This window comes from Rhinolophus sinicus, chromosome 3 (assembly GCF_057876585.1).
Source record: "Rhinolophus sinicus isolate RSI-liver-muscle chromosome 3, RSI-T2T, whole genome shotgun sequence".
In the NCBI taxonomy this organism is placed as follows: domain Eukaryota; kingdom Metazoa; phylum Chordata; class Mammalia; order Chiroptera; family Rhinolophidae; genus Rhinolophus; species Rhinolophus sinicus.
Window position 1 is genome coordinate 100473973 of NC_142503.1, and position 16748 is coordinate 100490720.

A 16748-nucleotide genomic window follows, 5' to 3' on the forward strand; every position below is an offset into this window, starting at 1 on the left:
GAAGATTCAGAGCTTCTGGAGGGAGTGGGCCTGTGACCCCCAAGATGCTCTCCCTACCTCCTTACCCCCACCGTGGGCTGGTTTCCTAATTGTGAATGCCCTTTAAAATATGGCTTCCAAACTGAGTAAAATGTCCACTTTAAATCCACTTTCCTCCTAGAATAATGTAGCCATGGTTATTTCAGCAGATTTCAAGTCCATGTTTTTACTTTTGCTGATTACTAATGTTGATAAGTGTATGAGTTTAAGTAACTTTTAAGGAAATTCTTCAGGAAGTGAAGAAAACAATAAAAATTAATCTTAATGGCAATAAACTTGAAATCAATCTTAGTAAATTTTAAACCTTTGGCTTTCAGGCGGCCATTCAGTGGAGGGCTGGCAGGAAGCCGGTGTGGGACCCCATTCCTGCCAAACCCACCTGAGCCACCTGGCACATGCTCCCAACTGTGTGACACACAATCTACTCAAGAAGCCAGAGGGAGCAGCCAGGGTCGTCTCCCGGTGAACTGCAGTGGCAGCTGGGCAGAGATGACCACTGGGAGGACCAGAAAGAGCATCTGTACTGGGTGACAGTGCTCCAGAACGTCAGAATGTGACTTCATGTGGAAAAAGGGTCTCCGCAGATATAATTAGGGACCGGGACATGAGATCATCCTGCATTATCCAGGTGGCCCTAAATCCAGTGAGAGTGTCGTTGTGAGAGACACAGAGAGGAAGACAGATGGGGGTGGGTTGGGGCCAGGGTGGGCACATGAAGATGAAAGAAGAGGTTGGAGTGACAAAGCCACAAGCCCAGGGACACCTGGAGCTCCTGGGCTGGAGGAGGCAGGAAGGTCACCCCTAGAGCCTCTGGAGGGAGGGCAGCCGGCTGACCCCTTGACTTGGAACTTCTGGCCCCAGAGCTGTGCGAGGATTTCTGTGGTTTAAACTGCCAGCATGTGTTCTTCTGTTCCCTGGGCCCCAGGAAAGTGTCCTACAAACACTGGTGATTCCAGCTTACCTGCAAAGCCTCTGTGTGGCCAAGGTGTGGACAGATACCCACCAACTGTGAGCCATTCTAACAACCAGAGGGTAGAGGGAGGTCGTCCACGTCGCAGTGGACCAAGAGCCAGGGTGCAGTGTCCAGCAGGCAGGGCGAGTCCGCCTGCCGCCCCAGGATAAACCACGCAGTTCCATCGTGAGGGGACTTTCCCAGCCTGGTAAGACCCTGTGCCACCATTTTAGGTGATTTTCTAAGTGTGGACTGAACTGACTCTGTTACGAAACAACACATCCTTGAACTCACAATAAAATCTCACTCTCAGACCCCAGGAGTCTTCACAAAGGGGACACACAGCTACCCCAGCTCAGGCCACTGATAGTCCAGAAGCAGAGGGAGCCCCAGGTCTGAAACGCTGGGTGGCAGCCCAGGCACTACCCTTGTCCTGGGGCCGGTGTGCTGAGCCTGCTGGCTCAGGGCCCTGCCAGGCACCCTCCTCCCCACACTTCACCCCTGCTCCCAGGTGGCCCTGTTCCTGTAACATTTCTGCTTCTGAAGCCTAGTGCTCACCTCCCACTGCACTTCTACCATCGGCAAAATCACCGCGTTTATGTCAGCGCTTGTGCAGGTTCTGAAAAGTGGACTAGACAGTCACATGACTAATACGATGATGGGAACAGAACTGTGATGCTTTTATTTCATTTGCATTGTTGATAGTCAGTTCCTGGCCACAGCAGTGCTAAGGGCCCTGTGGACACAGAGAAGCCTAGCTACAACCTAAACAGCAGAAGCGTGAGGCGGCAGAGCGGGGACTTGGGACACACACCTGAGCTTCCCGTTCTCCCAGATCTTTTCAGACTCACCTGGCTCTGGAGTGCGGGACTTTTCTGAGCCATTAGAATAAGAAGCCATTTTCGGGCCAGTTTTGAGCAGCACTGGAAACTGGAGGGGTGGAGACATCCCAGGCCCACTGTGGGGTGGGGTGGGATGGGAGCTGAGCACCAGCCGCCTGCCCTCTGCCTGCCTCTCCCTGGATGCCTGAGTGCAGGAAACAACCTCCTCTCACTCGTGGTCTGGTGGCTTGGTGGACAGCTGACACCCATGGGCCCTTCTCTGGCTTCGCACCCCAACTTCCTTTGCTGCCTTTGCCAGTCTCCCTGACCTGGCTGGGACCTGAGGTGAAGCCTGAAACTGTGCTCTCACATGCTGACCCCTGCCACAGGCACTTGGGTCTCAAGGGACATGCTGCCAGCAGGGCACCTGTTGGGGTGTGTGTGGGCGATCTGCAGCCAGGATGGTGAGGACAGACCCTGGGTGGTGGTTCCCTGACCAGCTTCAAGGGAACCACAGTGGTGAAGCTGGAAGTGACCCAAGATCACCCTCCCCTAGGAGGCTGAGCCTCTCAACAGCCTGAGGACAGCTCTTCCTCTGAGGGTCCTGGGAAGGGGTGAGAGAGGAGTGGGGGGAGGGAGGGTCAGAGGGAGACCCCTGTACGCAAAGTCCCAGCACTCAGGCCAGTACCTCCCCATCATCCTGCCCCTCCACCTCCTGCTGAGCAAGTAGCTTCTGCTGAAAGCTGACACAGCCCCTCCCCACCACACAGCCAGCCTGGTGGGGAAGGGGCAAGAGGAGAAACTGGAGGAGGCTTACAGGACGGCGCTTCTCACACAGGTAACTGCAGTCACACAACAGCCTAGCCAGCTGTCCCTCCGTGTCTTTCCTTAAGGAAAGAAGAGTCTGTGGGACTGTGCCTTTCTGGGACTCTGTTCCATCCTTGTGTTTACACCTTATGTCTCTCTGTCTGGTCCCCAAAAGATGGTTTGCAGCCAAAGACGGGTAAGATATCTCACGGGAGATACAACCTAAGCCAGGCGGAACCGAGTGGGGACCCCCAATGAGCTGCCTTAGAAAAATATGGGAAGGGGCCTTGCCTCCCCTTCCCCCTGCCTGGGAAAAGCTGTTGCCGGCTGTGCCTTTTCCCTGGCACCTGTTTGTGAGAGAAATCATGAGGACAACAAAGATCAGTTCTCTCCACTTATCTCAACGGAGCTGTTACAATATGAGAGACTTGACCCTGAGAAGGTACATACTTTAGGTAAGACATCATGGGACCTTGTGCTTCGGCTGTTGACAGACAAAGGTTGATTGGAATAAACATTTTTCTGCTATGATGTGTGAGTTTCAGAGACCGTGTAAGAAACAATGTTACTTTCTTGTTTTTGTATACTTATCAATAAAAACCTCCAGTCGGCCTTATTCTGGGCTCCAGTCCTCTGAGACTGAGAGACCCCTGGCCTTCGGAGAGATTTAACTGCATTAAGTCTCTGTTTGTTTCTTTCTTAAAAACTTAACCCAAGCCACCCCTTCTCACACCCTCACTGCCCGTGTTTTGCTGGACGCGACAGGTAACCAGAGGATGCCCACATCGTCCTTCCCGAGGAAGAAGGAAGGCCTCAAGCTGGAGTGGGGGTCGAGGTGGGGGTGCAGCTGCTGCCTATCCCGGGGAAAGGCAGCCCAGCTGTGCATGGTGTATGGTGCCCAGCACAAATCTGCTTCCCCACATTGGTGCCCCACCCAAGTGCTCACTGCACTTACCCCACCCCTGTGACCCCGAACTTGGGGTGTGGCTCTACTCCCCACCTCGATCTGCACCTGATACGGAGAGCTTCCTCACTATAAAAATTTTAAGTCTCCTTTTCCTTAGTGTCTTAGCTCCGGAGCCCCTGGTTGTTATCATTTTTCAGATCAGTTTCTTAATCAAATTGTCATGCGGGAGACCCTGCTCGCTGCGCCATTTGTCGTGCGGGGCAGCCTGCGGGGTCTCTGGTCCCGCTCCCCACATAAGAACGCAGGATATGGTGAGGCCAACAAGGAACACCCACGGAGCCATAGGTAGGGGAGTCATACCACTATGGTCTCACTGGAGGTTGGGCCCACCGGACTCCGACCTGCCGTCCGCTTTTCCGCCAACCGACCGACCGACGACTCTCCTCCACTCTCTCGACTCTGTTCCTCTCTCTCGGCTCTCCTCTTCCGCTCTCCTCGGCCCTCCTCTTCCGCTGTCTTCAGCTCTGCTCGGCAATCCTTGGCAGTCCTCCATAGTCGCAGCAGTTATACCAGCGGCCAATTGGCTAACTGGCCACAGCCAACGGCCAATCAGCCACAGCCGACGGCCATTCACCACCCGAGCCAGTACCCCTTCACGTGAGGCCGAGAGCCTGTAAACTACTCTCTGGGGCTCTGTCCCCACACTCCACCCCTAAAGGGTCTCACCTCACAATCTACGCGACAAGCGTCTTCCGCGAGGGTCCCTGTGCCGTATTAGCCTACTGACACCTACGGACGAAAAGAAACGGTAGGCTTAGGAACCAACAATGGCAAATCCCTCCCATCTGGGAGGATACATGCTAGCTTTTTGTCCTGGGAAAGGAGGGTCGCTGCCACTGGCACCTTTCCCGGTTTGTGGTACCAGACCTTTATGGCAGTACTTGGGGTCCCTTGCATAGTTTCAACATGTAACAGAATAGGGGACCCCATAATAGGCCATAGTGAGAGCACATAGTTTCCTCGCAAAATCATCCCGGTATCGGGACCTCTGCATACTACAGTCACTTGCGGTGGCCACTCAGCCACCACCCCTGGCGTCACTTGCAAATCATGAGTCACACCGGCCCCCCATGGGGCTATCAGACCCAACCACCGACAGTGGGGGCTTTTGACCTGCCAGGGCCAAGTCCATTGCTGACGTTCCCCTGCTTTCAAGCATGTGGGTGCTGGCAGCAAAATGTTCCCATTTCTGCCATAGCCTGGCTTTAACAGAGTCTCACTAGTGGTAACTTGTAATTGAATGGGAGCGGCCGTTCGATGTAGCAGAGCTTCTACTGGTGCGGGCCCTCCCTTCCGTGGTCTCTCATTCAGGACTCTCAGGACGTCCCATAGACAAGAGGCCCAGTCACGCATCGTGGGAGGGTGTTTTGACACCCGGAGACCTTGCTTCAAAAGGCCATTATAGCATTCAATCATGCCAGCTGCTTGTGGATTGTACGGGGTGTGAAACAACCATTGCACGTCCATCCTGGCAGCCCAGCGCTGCACTTCTTGCCCCGTAAAATGGGTACCCCTGTCACTTTCAATGACTTGGGGGTGCCCATAGAGGGCGCACAGTCGTGTAAGGGCGACCACTGTATGCCGCTGATCTGCAGCCGGACACGGCCAAGCAAACATCAACCCCGTAGCAGTGTCCACTGCTGTAAATGCATATATCGCATTGCGGGCCTTAGGCAGGTGTCCAATGTAATCCACTTGCCAGTGAGTGAGGGGCACTCTCCCTCGCATAATCTGCTGTGTCTCCCAGGGGAGCCTCCGCCTTTGGGGGCTGTCCTGGGCACAGACGGCACAGTCATAGCAGGCATCTGCTATCTCCTGCCATTTCAAAGGCAGGCCCCAGCGTCTGCTCACCTGCCACATGGTTCGGCTTCCAGCGTGCTGCAATTTCCTATGCAGCCAGTGGGCCACATCAGTGGCAGGAGCCCGCTCTAACCATCGTACCCGTGCTAGGGCGTCTGCTTCATCATTACCTGGGGACACTAAGGGGGAGTGACCTGTGACATGCATTAAGGTCACCTCCTTCCTCTGCCCTAGGTCCCAGAGGTCCTGCCACATGGCTTGACCCCACAGTGGACGGTGTCCCACCAACCAGTTTTGGTGTTTCCATGTAGGGAGCCACAACGTTAGGCCCCGGAACACCGCCCAGCTGTCAGTGCAAATAACTAGGGGCCCAGGCTCGTGGCTGATTACCATCCACACAGCCCGTAATTCAGCCCACTGGCTACTCTGGCCCGTCCCAGTATCAAACCAAATGGTGTCTGTTTTGGGCTGCACACCAATAGCCGTCCAAACAGCTGCAGCCCCTCGGCTAGAACCATCGGTAAACCAGGCATCCTCAGGTACTGGGGGCTGTCCTTCTCTGTAGGGCGAGGGCTCCAAGTCCTCCCCTCTAGGCAGAGCGCTTGGCTCAGCCTGGGCTACAAGCTCCACAGGCCCCAGGACCTGTTGTAGCTCTGTGCTCAAAGGGCTTGAACTAAGGGTGCTACGTTGCTCCAAGTAAGCACCCCACTTGGTGAGGGTGGTGGTCTGTGCCACCCCCGTTTTGGGTCCCTGGGTTCATGTACGGACCCACCCCTGGACAGGATACGTTGTTCTAACCAACACGCGTGCTGTTCCTGTGATGGCTTCTGTGGCCACTAGGGCTACATACACAGCAGCCAGCTGTTTCTCTATTAGAGAGTAGCGGACCTCCGCTCCTTTCCATAATTGGTACCAAAATCCCACTGGCAACCGGAGACGCTCCTGCCGTTGCCAGAGGCCCCATCCGTACCCCTCTTGGGTTACGTGAACATCAAGTTCAAATGGGCGGCCGGGGTCCACTACTTGCAGAGCCTGTGCCTGCTGCACTGCCCGTTTCGTGGCAACGAAGGCTTGCTCTATAGCCTCAGTCCAATCCCATGAGGCCCCCTTTTTTATCATATTGTACAAGGGCCTTGCCATTTGTGCTAAATGGGGTACAAACACCCGCCAATATCCTAGCAGACCCAAATACATCTGCAGTTGGGAGACCTTGGTCGGCCGGGGAAAGGCTTGTATCTTATCAATGATTGCCTCAGGTATAACCTTTGTCTTACCCGACCACACAACACCCAAAAACTTGATGGATAAGCCAGGGCCTTGGACCTTTTCCTCATTCACCGCCCAGCCGTGTGACTTCAGGTGGCGGAGAAGAGAGGGAGCTGCTTGCTCTAAATCAGAAAGAGAATCTGAGGTTAACAGAATGTCATCAACATAATGAAACAAGGCCACAGAGGATGGGTGATCCCACTGTGCCAAATCCTGGGCCACAAGCCCGTGGCAGATAGTGGGGCTGTGCAAGTATCCTTGCAGAAAGACTTGAAAAGTCCACTGCCGCCCATCCCACGTAAAAGCAAACTGCTCTTGACACTCGGGTGCAATGTCAATGGAGAAAAAAGCATTGGCCAAGTCCACTACATAGTGATATGTCCCCAGGCGGACAGTCAGACGATCCATTAAATCATGAATTGAAGGCACTGCAGCGTGTAAGGGTGGCGTCACCTTATTTAACTCCCTATAGTCCACAGTCATTCACCAGGTCCCATCTGGCTTCTTGACAGGCCATACTGGGGAGTTAAAGGGACTGTGCATTGGCCTCACTATATGTGCCTTTTCCAATTCCAATATTGTACGACCAATCTCCTCCTGTCCTCCTGGCAGGCGGTACTTTCGCACTGTAACCACACGCCAGGGCTGTGGCAACACTTGAGGAGGGTGGTGAGCATGCCCGCATGTCACCGCTTTCACCACCCGGATCCGGAGACGGAACTCTCCTACTGACATCTGTAAGCTGAGGCCATGTAGCACGTCCACCCTAGAATATATTCTGGAACGGGGGAGACATAAACCTTGTAGGTACGAGGAGGGAGCCTTCCTATACCCAGTGGTAAGGAAACGGCTTTCACAGTCACAGTTTTTCCCCCGTAGCCATCAATGCAGACTGCTGGTCCAGGGAACAGTTCTGGATTCCCATAAACGAGACTGCAGTTGGCGCCAGTGTCAACTAGGGCCAAAACCCTCTGTACATTCGAAGGGGACCAATGTATGGACAGTTCCACGTGGGGCCTCCAGTCCCTGCTCGTCCCCTCTGACCGGGTACCTTGGCCCCACCCCTAATCAAGCTGAGAGGAGTCGGCCTCAAGCGGCTGCATGAAGTCCTGGAGGGACACGGGTCGCGCTTTCCCAGACTTCTCCTTTAGGCTTCTCCGGAATTGCTGTTCCGGACGCAACTGTTTCCAAAGTTCCAGCAGGAGTGCATTGGGTTGTCGGTCTATTTTCTTCCTATCGACCCCTGCTGCCACGAGATCATGCCACATCTGTGCGCGTGTTACTCTCTGAGGCCCGCGACCTCGCCACTTTACCTTTGGTTTGGGCTTCCAGGTTTCAACTGTGCAGACCTCCTGTCTTAACTTCCTTCGCCTCCGGCTTTCAACATCCCCTAGGGTGGCCATGGCAGTTGTAACTTCATGGATCCGTCGCCCTACATACGGTGTAAGAATAGCAACCAAGGATCCAAAAGCACTAGCAGGTGCAGTGTCCAAAACCAGATCTCTCATGCTGGCAGTAAAAAGCTCGTCATCTGGGCCCTGCATGTTGAGGTTAAAAATAGCATGTCTCATACCCATTTCACGGATTATTTGCGTAAGTTCTGTATATGACTGCCATTGACTCACAGTGTCTGGCAGTTTGCCAGCCTGTCCCCATACTGTGCATACCGCAGCAGTGAGCCACTCCATTAGAGAGTGGTTGCCCTGGTTGTTGGCCAACCTATGGCAGTTTTGTAACCTTTGTCGCAGGGACGGATGCACTGTCATGAAGGCTAGTTTTTCCATCTCGCCTGGGGAGCAGAGAATGCTGTCTGCTCCCTCATCCCATAAACGTAATAGCCAAGCCGAGACGGGCTCTCTAGGGCGCTGTCGGCACTGCCTCCCCAGCTCCTGCAACTCAGTGGGAGTGTAAGGGGTGTAGGTCGTGAACTCAGTCAAAGCTGGGTTGCCGGCAGCAATGCCCCCGGGGCCCAAAGGTTGCTCACATTTTACCCTTTGCTTCAAGATTGTCCGGGCTTGGGGGTTGGGAGCTACATTGTCTCCACTTGCTTCCTCCGCCTCTGCCTCAGAGTCTCCACCTTGGGGCCCCTGTTCTAACAGGCGGACCCGGGCTTCCAGCGCTTCCAACCGGGACACCTGGTCCGGCACCTGGGCCATTTCATTAAGCGCATTTTCCGAGTTGAGACTCAAGGCCGTGAGGAACATCCAGCCCATGCGGCCGGCTGTAGCCTTCTTTTCCTCCGGCAACCGCTCAGCCAGAGCCCACAGGGCCTTCTCCACACTGGCTGGAGAGCCATCCATGTCCTCCCACCTTTCCTTGGGGGTCCAACTCCTGAGAACAGTGGCCACCGGACACCATACACTGTGTGAGGGCCACACGTCCTCCTGCCCAGAGTCAGACACCATTCCTACCTGGTCGGAATCTTGCTCACCGTGCCAGGTGTCTGAGTGGGTGGAGGCCTCCTCGTAAGATGTCCACCACCCTCGGATCCTAAGGCCGCAGCAGATCAACAAAAGGAGGACAACGCCTTCTATGGCCAAGAAGGTGGTGTGCCAGCTGGAGGCTTGAGTCTCCCAGGCAGACCGCACCTCCTGTTCCCGGTGTCACTCCTCATGGGCCTCCCGAAGCTGGGCTCTCACATGCACAAACCACTCCACCATGCTTCGGTAGGTTTTGGCCAGCACCGTACCCTGCTCGCTGCGCCATTTGTCGTGCGGGGTGGCCTGCGGGGTCTCTGGTCCCACTCCCCACATAAGAACGCAGGATATGGTGAGGCCAAAAAGGAACACCCACGGGGCCATAGGTAGGGGAGTCATACCACTATGGTCTCACTGGAGGCTGGGCCCACCGGACGCATGACCTGCCGTCCGCCTTTCCGCCAACCGACCGACGACTCTCCTCCACTCTCCTTGACTCTGTTCCTCTACTCTCTTCTGCTCTCCTCGGCAATCCTTGGCTCCTCGGCAATCATCAGCTCTCCTTGGCAATCCTCGACTCTCCTCGGTAGCCACAGCAGTTATACCAGCGGCCAATCGGCTAACCAGCCACAGCCAACGGCCATCCACCACCCGAGCCAGCACCCCTCCACGTGAGGCCGAGAGCCTGTAAACTACTCTCTGGGGCTCTGTCCCCACAGCTGTCCATGAGGAAGCCCTGGTGGCTGGGCAGGCGTGTGCCAGCCTCTCTGTTCAAGTTGGCCTCCTCACGTTCCCAGCTCTTTGAAGATGCATCCAGCCCACTTTGAAGCTGGGACTGATAGGGTGGGTAGGTAGACAGAAATGAGCAGGAGAGGGAGAGACCTAGCCCGGATAGAAAGCCCCTTGCTGCAGTTCCTACTTGGGTCCAGACCCCGGCTGCTGCCCTCACTTAGGGCACCAATGCCTCACTGGCCCAGCAGGACCCCAGGCTCACACTTGCCCCTAAATCAAAGGGATGTGTTGTCAGAAGCTAGAGAGAGAGAGAGAAACCATCCTGCTTATCAGAATGTGCACCCTGCTTCTCACGGCCACGGTAATGAGCTCAGACAACCTTGGGAGGGAGTACGAGCCATGCCTGCTGGAAGAATGAGAGGTACTAGAGAGGGAGGGGTGGAGACAATTCTACCCATAGAGATAAAAACCCTCGCACAATGTAAGGAGAGGCTGATTCCCTCTCTTGTGTCAGTCACTCTATGTCTCGGAGTGTACTTGCTTTTACTAATAAATTTCTTGCCGTTCTATGCTACACAAACTCTGTCTCTTAACTGAATTCTTTTTTCAAGAAGACAAAGAGCCGAGGTACAACATCATTCCTGGTAACATCTTTCTGGTGCCATGACTCGGATCCACTGGATTCAAGATGCTTTTTCTTTCTTACTTATGTCCCTAACTCTTTTCAATGGCCAACCCACTGTCTGCCGCACAATTTGGTGGGCATGGGATGGACCTTTAAAATCTTTAGGATATCTGCTACCTTAAAGAAGTCTCCCGTGGGAGGATGACTCAGTCAGGGTCTGGGACAATAGGCTGAAGTGCCACTGAGCGCAGGACAAAGATCCTGCTCCTTGCAGGAACATGGTTCACAAGCATACGCTAGTCCCTCCCCGCAGCAATTCCCGAGTGCAGCCACTAGGTGGCTCTGCTCTCTGGGCTCTGGGCTTTCCTTCCTCCCTTAGGACAGCCACAAGCTGCTTTCACTGTCTGCTTTCTTATGGAGACTGCTCCCTTCAGGGCTATCTCCAACTTCTACCATTTCCACGACTGAACCACTCCAAGAAGGCCTTAGCCACACTGGGGGCGAGGGTCGGGCACCTAAAAGCTGCTGGAGCTCCCACAGCTGGAAGACTATCATGACAGGATGAATTGGTCACGGATGGGGGAAGAGAGGCCATAGGCGCCCCGCCAGACTGAACACAACATCCGTGCACCGAGGCGCACCGTCCCACAAGCATACACTCGGCCCTTCCCTCAGCAATTCTCTACGATAGGAATAGTACAGCCTCCCAGGAGTTGGCACCTTCCACTTTATCCCTGGCCCATTTTAGGTGCCCCTTTTTACTTCCCGCCTTACTTCTGCCACAGAAATCAAAGCTCTGTCTATCTGTCTCTCTCTCTCTCTCTTTTTCTCTCTCCCTTGAACTCTGCCCTGGAATGGCTCAAAATGAGTGACAGGAACAGCTGCGAGGAAATTTGTGCTTGCTTAGCCTCCCTTAAGCTCATTTCCAGCCCCCCGGGATGAACCTATCTTCTTCTGTCCTCACAAAACAGCATTTTTGACTTCCACAAACTCTTCTGGCACCTCCAGGAGCCAGGGAACTTAGACCTATGTCTCCAACTAGCCCATAGCCCACTCTTTCTGCCCCACCTGCCATTTCTCCTGTTGTGTTTATACAACCCCCACCGTTTGGAGCCCGTCCCCCTTTGGTACTGGCAGAAACACCTCTGCCCAGGGTCCAGCCCACTTGGTCTGGGTTTCTGCTTCCTGTGCCACTGCCTGTCTTGTCCTTCTCCCCGGACTCAGTCTGACTCCTTAGACTCCGGACTGGTGTGGTCTTGGAACTGGACAAAGACTGACATTGATTGCAAAGAGAGATCTCTCTATTACCTCCTAAGAGATCGGGCTGACCTATTTGAACAGTCCCTTCAGGGACAGGCTCTTAGGGCCATTATGGGTAGGATCCTCTCTGAGATCTGGACAGATAACCAAAGGCTTAGATGTATGGCTACATCTAAGAGTTCAGAGTCACAGCCACTTTGAAGGCTGGCTGCGTCAGGCAACAGGCAACCTGCAGGGAATGCTTATGGATAAAGGGACAAAGACCATGGTCTCGCCCCTCCCGACTACAAAGGGGAGAGGAAAGACAGTGGGCTCGCTCCCCAGCAAGCACGAGATGAGGTGCACATTAAGTCCGTAGCTTGGGGAACGTGAGGTGAAGCACGCAGTAAGGATGTGTATAATTCTGTAGCTCAGGGAGGGGAACAGGCCCGTCCCACGGTCTGAGATGGGTGACACTCTGCCTCGGAAGGTATTTTGGACCCAGGGGATGAAGAGGGGATGCCCTTCTCCCCCGCCTCCTGCTCGGTCTTTTCTTATAGACGGGTAACCAGAGCTCCATCCCTCAGAAATCCCCACTCGGCTGTATTCTACTAAATTGGAACAAGTTTGACCCTGAGATGCTAAAGAAGAAGAGGCTCATCTTCCTCCTCAATATGGCTTAGCCTCAATATAAATTAGGGGATAGAAAGCTGGCCTGAAAGTAGCAGTCTAAACTATAACACCATCTTACAATTGGACCTCTTCTGTCGAAAACTAGAAAAATGACAAAAGTGCCTTATTTCCAGGCCCTTATGTCCCTCAGAGATGACTCAGTCCTCTGTCACTCCTGTAAGATAGACCCTTCAGTTCTACCCTATTAACTGATCCACACAGAGGGTCTGGTCTTGGGGACAGCCCAGCAGATGTCCTCCAACCCCCTCTCCCTAAGGGACCAGAGGAGATGGCAGCTCCTCAGACCCACAGGGGCATTCACCTCCATGCCCAGGGTCCCCTTGTGCCCCAAAGATCTTCCCCGTCCAGGAGATAAGCAGAGGCCTAATAGGCAGATCTAGGAGAGTGCAGGTCTCCTTCTCCATGCAGGTCCTCCTCCAAATAAAGACAGACCTACGGAGCGACTCCAACAACCATAAAAAATATTTCAACAGGTTTCAGAGGCTCTCTCTTACTTTGGACCTCACCTGGAGAGACGTTCATGTCATCATAGGGAAACACTCTCTAAAACAAAAAGGGAGACATTTATAGAGGCTGCCACCTGCTATGCGGATGGTCTCTATCTGACTGACCCTAATTTTCCAATAAAGGCCATGGCTATACTTAACGCTGACTCCCACTGGGTCTATAACACCCCAGAAGGCACTTAACAACAAAACCATCCAGTTCTTTGTTTAACTGAGGGCATGAGACAGGTAAGATTAAGCCAACTAATTACTACAAGCTAGCTACTATTGACCAGAGCCTCTCTGAAAACCCCACGGTTTTTCCTAAGTGACTCAGGGAAGCTCTCACTAAATATACAAATACAGATCCTGATTCTCCTGAAGGGGATTTAATGCTCAAAGACCGGCTCATTACTCAGTCTGCCCCAGACATCGGGAGGAAGGTACAGAAACCAGCACCAGGACCCAGCGCTCAGCTGGGAGAACTCCGTTAGCTTCCTGGGTCTTTTATGGCCAGGACCAAGAGGAGGAGGAAAAGGTCAGGGAGAGAGAACAGGAGAAAGAAAAGCTGAGGAATAAGAAACAGGCTCAGCTAGTGGCTGCTTTACAAGTCCGACAGCCAACTCGGGGTTGTCGAAGGAAGGAAACCCCAGGAGAGGGCTACAACTGTGGAAAGACTGGACACTGGCAACACAAATGCCCAGAGGAGAGAAAGACACGGACACCATGACCCAACTGCAAGAAGTTCAGCCACTGGGGAAAAGACTGCCCGGAGGGCTGAAAGGCCCCCTAGTCAGATCACCAAAGAATCAAGGCCTTGAACTGAAAAGGCCCAAAGCTCCCCCGGCTCACAGAATTGCCACTGAGAGGACAGAGCCTAGGGAGACCTTGAACATGACTGGTAGGACCATAAATCTCCTACTTGATACTGGAGCTGCCTATTCCATTCTGAACTTTCTCCGGTGCTCTCTCTCTCTCAAATCCTACCAAATAGTCAGGGTAGAGGGACAGCCCACGACCTGGGGGTTCACCACTCCTCTATGCTGTTCATGGCAAGAGGCTCTATTTTCTCACTCATTCTTAGTTATGCCAGAATGCTCCAGCCCCCTTCTGGGCAGGGATGCTCTCCGCAAAGTGAGAGCACATCTAATGTTTGGAGTCCTCTCCCTCGTATACTTATATTACTCTCTGAAAAGGAAACCTCTATCCCTAAAAACACCAAATGGTTAGACCTAGGAAACCCAGAAGTTTGAGCAACAGAAATCCTGGGATGAGTCAAAAATGCTATTCCAGTTAAAATTCTACAGAAAGGTCCCTGCCATTACCCCCACCAGAGACAATATTCACTGAAACCCAAAGCAAAAGAGGGCCTGTGGACCCTTATTAACAGATTTCTCAAGTACAGTCTGTGAAAACCATTCTCATTATATATATAAAAAAACACACCAATCATATATATATATAAAGTTGGGGGAAATATAGATTAGTCCAAGATCTAAAGATCTTTAATGAGGCAGTAATTCCCTCCACCCTGCACTTCCAAATCGATATACGGTCCTCAAGTAGATACCCTGTGGGGACAGAGCCCTGGAGAGTAGTTTACAGGCTCTCGGCCTCACGTGAGGGGGTGCTGGCTCGGGTGGTGATTGGCCTTCGGCTGTGGCCGGTTAGCCAATTGGCCGCTGGTATAACTGCTGCGGCTACAAAGGATTGCCGAGGATTGCCGAGCAGAGCCGAGCAGAGCCGAGCAGAGCCGAAGAGAGGGGAAGAGGAGAGCAGAGAGGAGAGGAACAGAGTTGAGAGAGTGGAGGAGAGTCGTCGGTCGGTCAGTTGGCGGAAAGGCGGACGGCAGGTCACGCGTCCGGTGGGCCCAGCCTCCAGTGAGACCATAGTGGTATGACTCCCCTACCTATGGCTCCGTGGGTGTTCCTTTTCGGCCTCACCATATCCTGCATGCTTGTGTGGGGAGCGGGAGCAGAGACCCCGCAGGCCGCCCAGCCTGAAAGATGGCGCGGCGAGAAGGCCTCCCCGCACGACAAATGGCGCAGCGAGCAGGGTCTCCCGCATGACATACCTCCAGAGACAAAATGGTTTCAGTCCTAGATTTAATGGATGCCTTCTTTTGTTATACCCCTTGACCCTTCCTCTCAACTTCTATTTGTCGTTGAATGGGGCCGGGGTGGACATCAGCAGCAGCTCCCTCCGTCTGTCCTCCCACAAGGGTTTCAGGACAGCTCACCCCTCTTTGGTCAGGTTTTAGCTAGGGACCTAGCCTGCCTGTCCCTGGAGCAAGGAACACTTATTTGATACGTAGATGATTCACTCATTTGCTCCCCCAACCAAGAACTAGCACAACTGCACACATGCAGACCTTAAACTTCATAGATGAACTACTGAAGGAGGAATATTTCTCTGTGCCTCCCCAGACGATGGAGGGGACTTTTGAGTGAGTGCCGGGATCCTGTCTTGTGAGACCGAAAAATGGAAACACGGACCCAGGAGAGGCAAAGAGTTTTAAAGAGGATATTTTATTGAAAGCCGAGTGGGAGGGGGATCCCGAATGGGGGTTCCCAGTGACTGAGGCAAAAGCTCTTACTTTTATACCTTTCCTTGCTTGTTTGGGGAAGGGGAGCTTGCTCCTTTAAATGAAATTCGTCTACCAGGTTTGTTCTGCTTGCCCATCCAGAAGGAATTAGCAAAACAATCCACTCTTATCTATCAGATCTGCTCCGTTTGTCAGGCCAAAAGGAATTTTACGATTAACTTCAAGGCCTTGTTACATTTTGTCCTGGAGTGAAGGAGTGATTTCAAAACCTGGTATTTTAGGATATGACTGTCTTTGTTTATTCCACCAGGGACCTCCCTGTCTGCCTAGGGACATGCTAGCTAACCTAGGCTGTAAGGCTCACTAGGCTCTAAGGTCTCTGAAGCAAAGGTGCAGCCAGTCAGTCAACAGGTCCAATGTCAAGGACTAATCCTTACCCCGGGAGAACCAAAGTTGTCCCCTGACAGGGCCAGGGCAATGACTCAGCTGTCCTACAATAACAAGGCAGCCCAGAACATTCCTCGCACTCTCAGATTACTGGTAGACTCTGGCTAATTGGATGTGGGCTCAGAGTGCAGCCTCTATATAAAGCCCTCAAAGAGAGTGAGGAACATGCCCTCCTCCACCCACCCACTTTGTTTGGAGACAGGTTCACTCTTACACCATGAAAAACAACCTTGGGAACAAAAAGGGAGAATACCACATGTCAGCAGAGAGAAGAGGGGGAGACAATCCTACCCAGAGTGATAAAATATTCACACGATGTAAGGAGAGCCTGCTTCCCTCTGTTGGGTCAGCCCACTGCATGCCTGGGAGTGTACTCATTTTTACTAATGAACTACTTGCTGTCCTATGCTACACAAATTCTGTCTCTTGACTGAATTCTTTACTTCAAGAAAACAAGCAACTAGGAAAATATCATTCTTGGTAACAATATTAATGTACATGATTCTTCATAATGAAATGTATCAACATTTGGAAGATCGGCATAAGTCAGTGAACCCATAATTTACAAATAAGTAATGTGTGATGTTACAAAATTATACATTATTTATTATGATAAAATGATTGACAGTGCAAAATAGACCAATAGATCTTAATGTAATAGAGTAAAAAAGTATGTTTCTGGGGCCGGTGGCTCAGGCGGTTAGAGCTCCATGCTCCTAACTCCAAAGGCTGCCGGTTCAATTCCCACATGGGCCAGTGGGCTCTCAGCCACAAGGTTACTGGTTCAACTCCTCGAGTCCCGCAAGGGATGGTGGGCAGCGCCCCCTGCAACTAAGATTGAACACAGCACCTTGAGCTGAGCTGCCGCTGAGCTCCCGATGGCTCAGTTGGTTGGAGCGCGTCCTCTCAACCA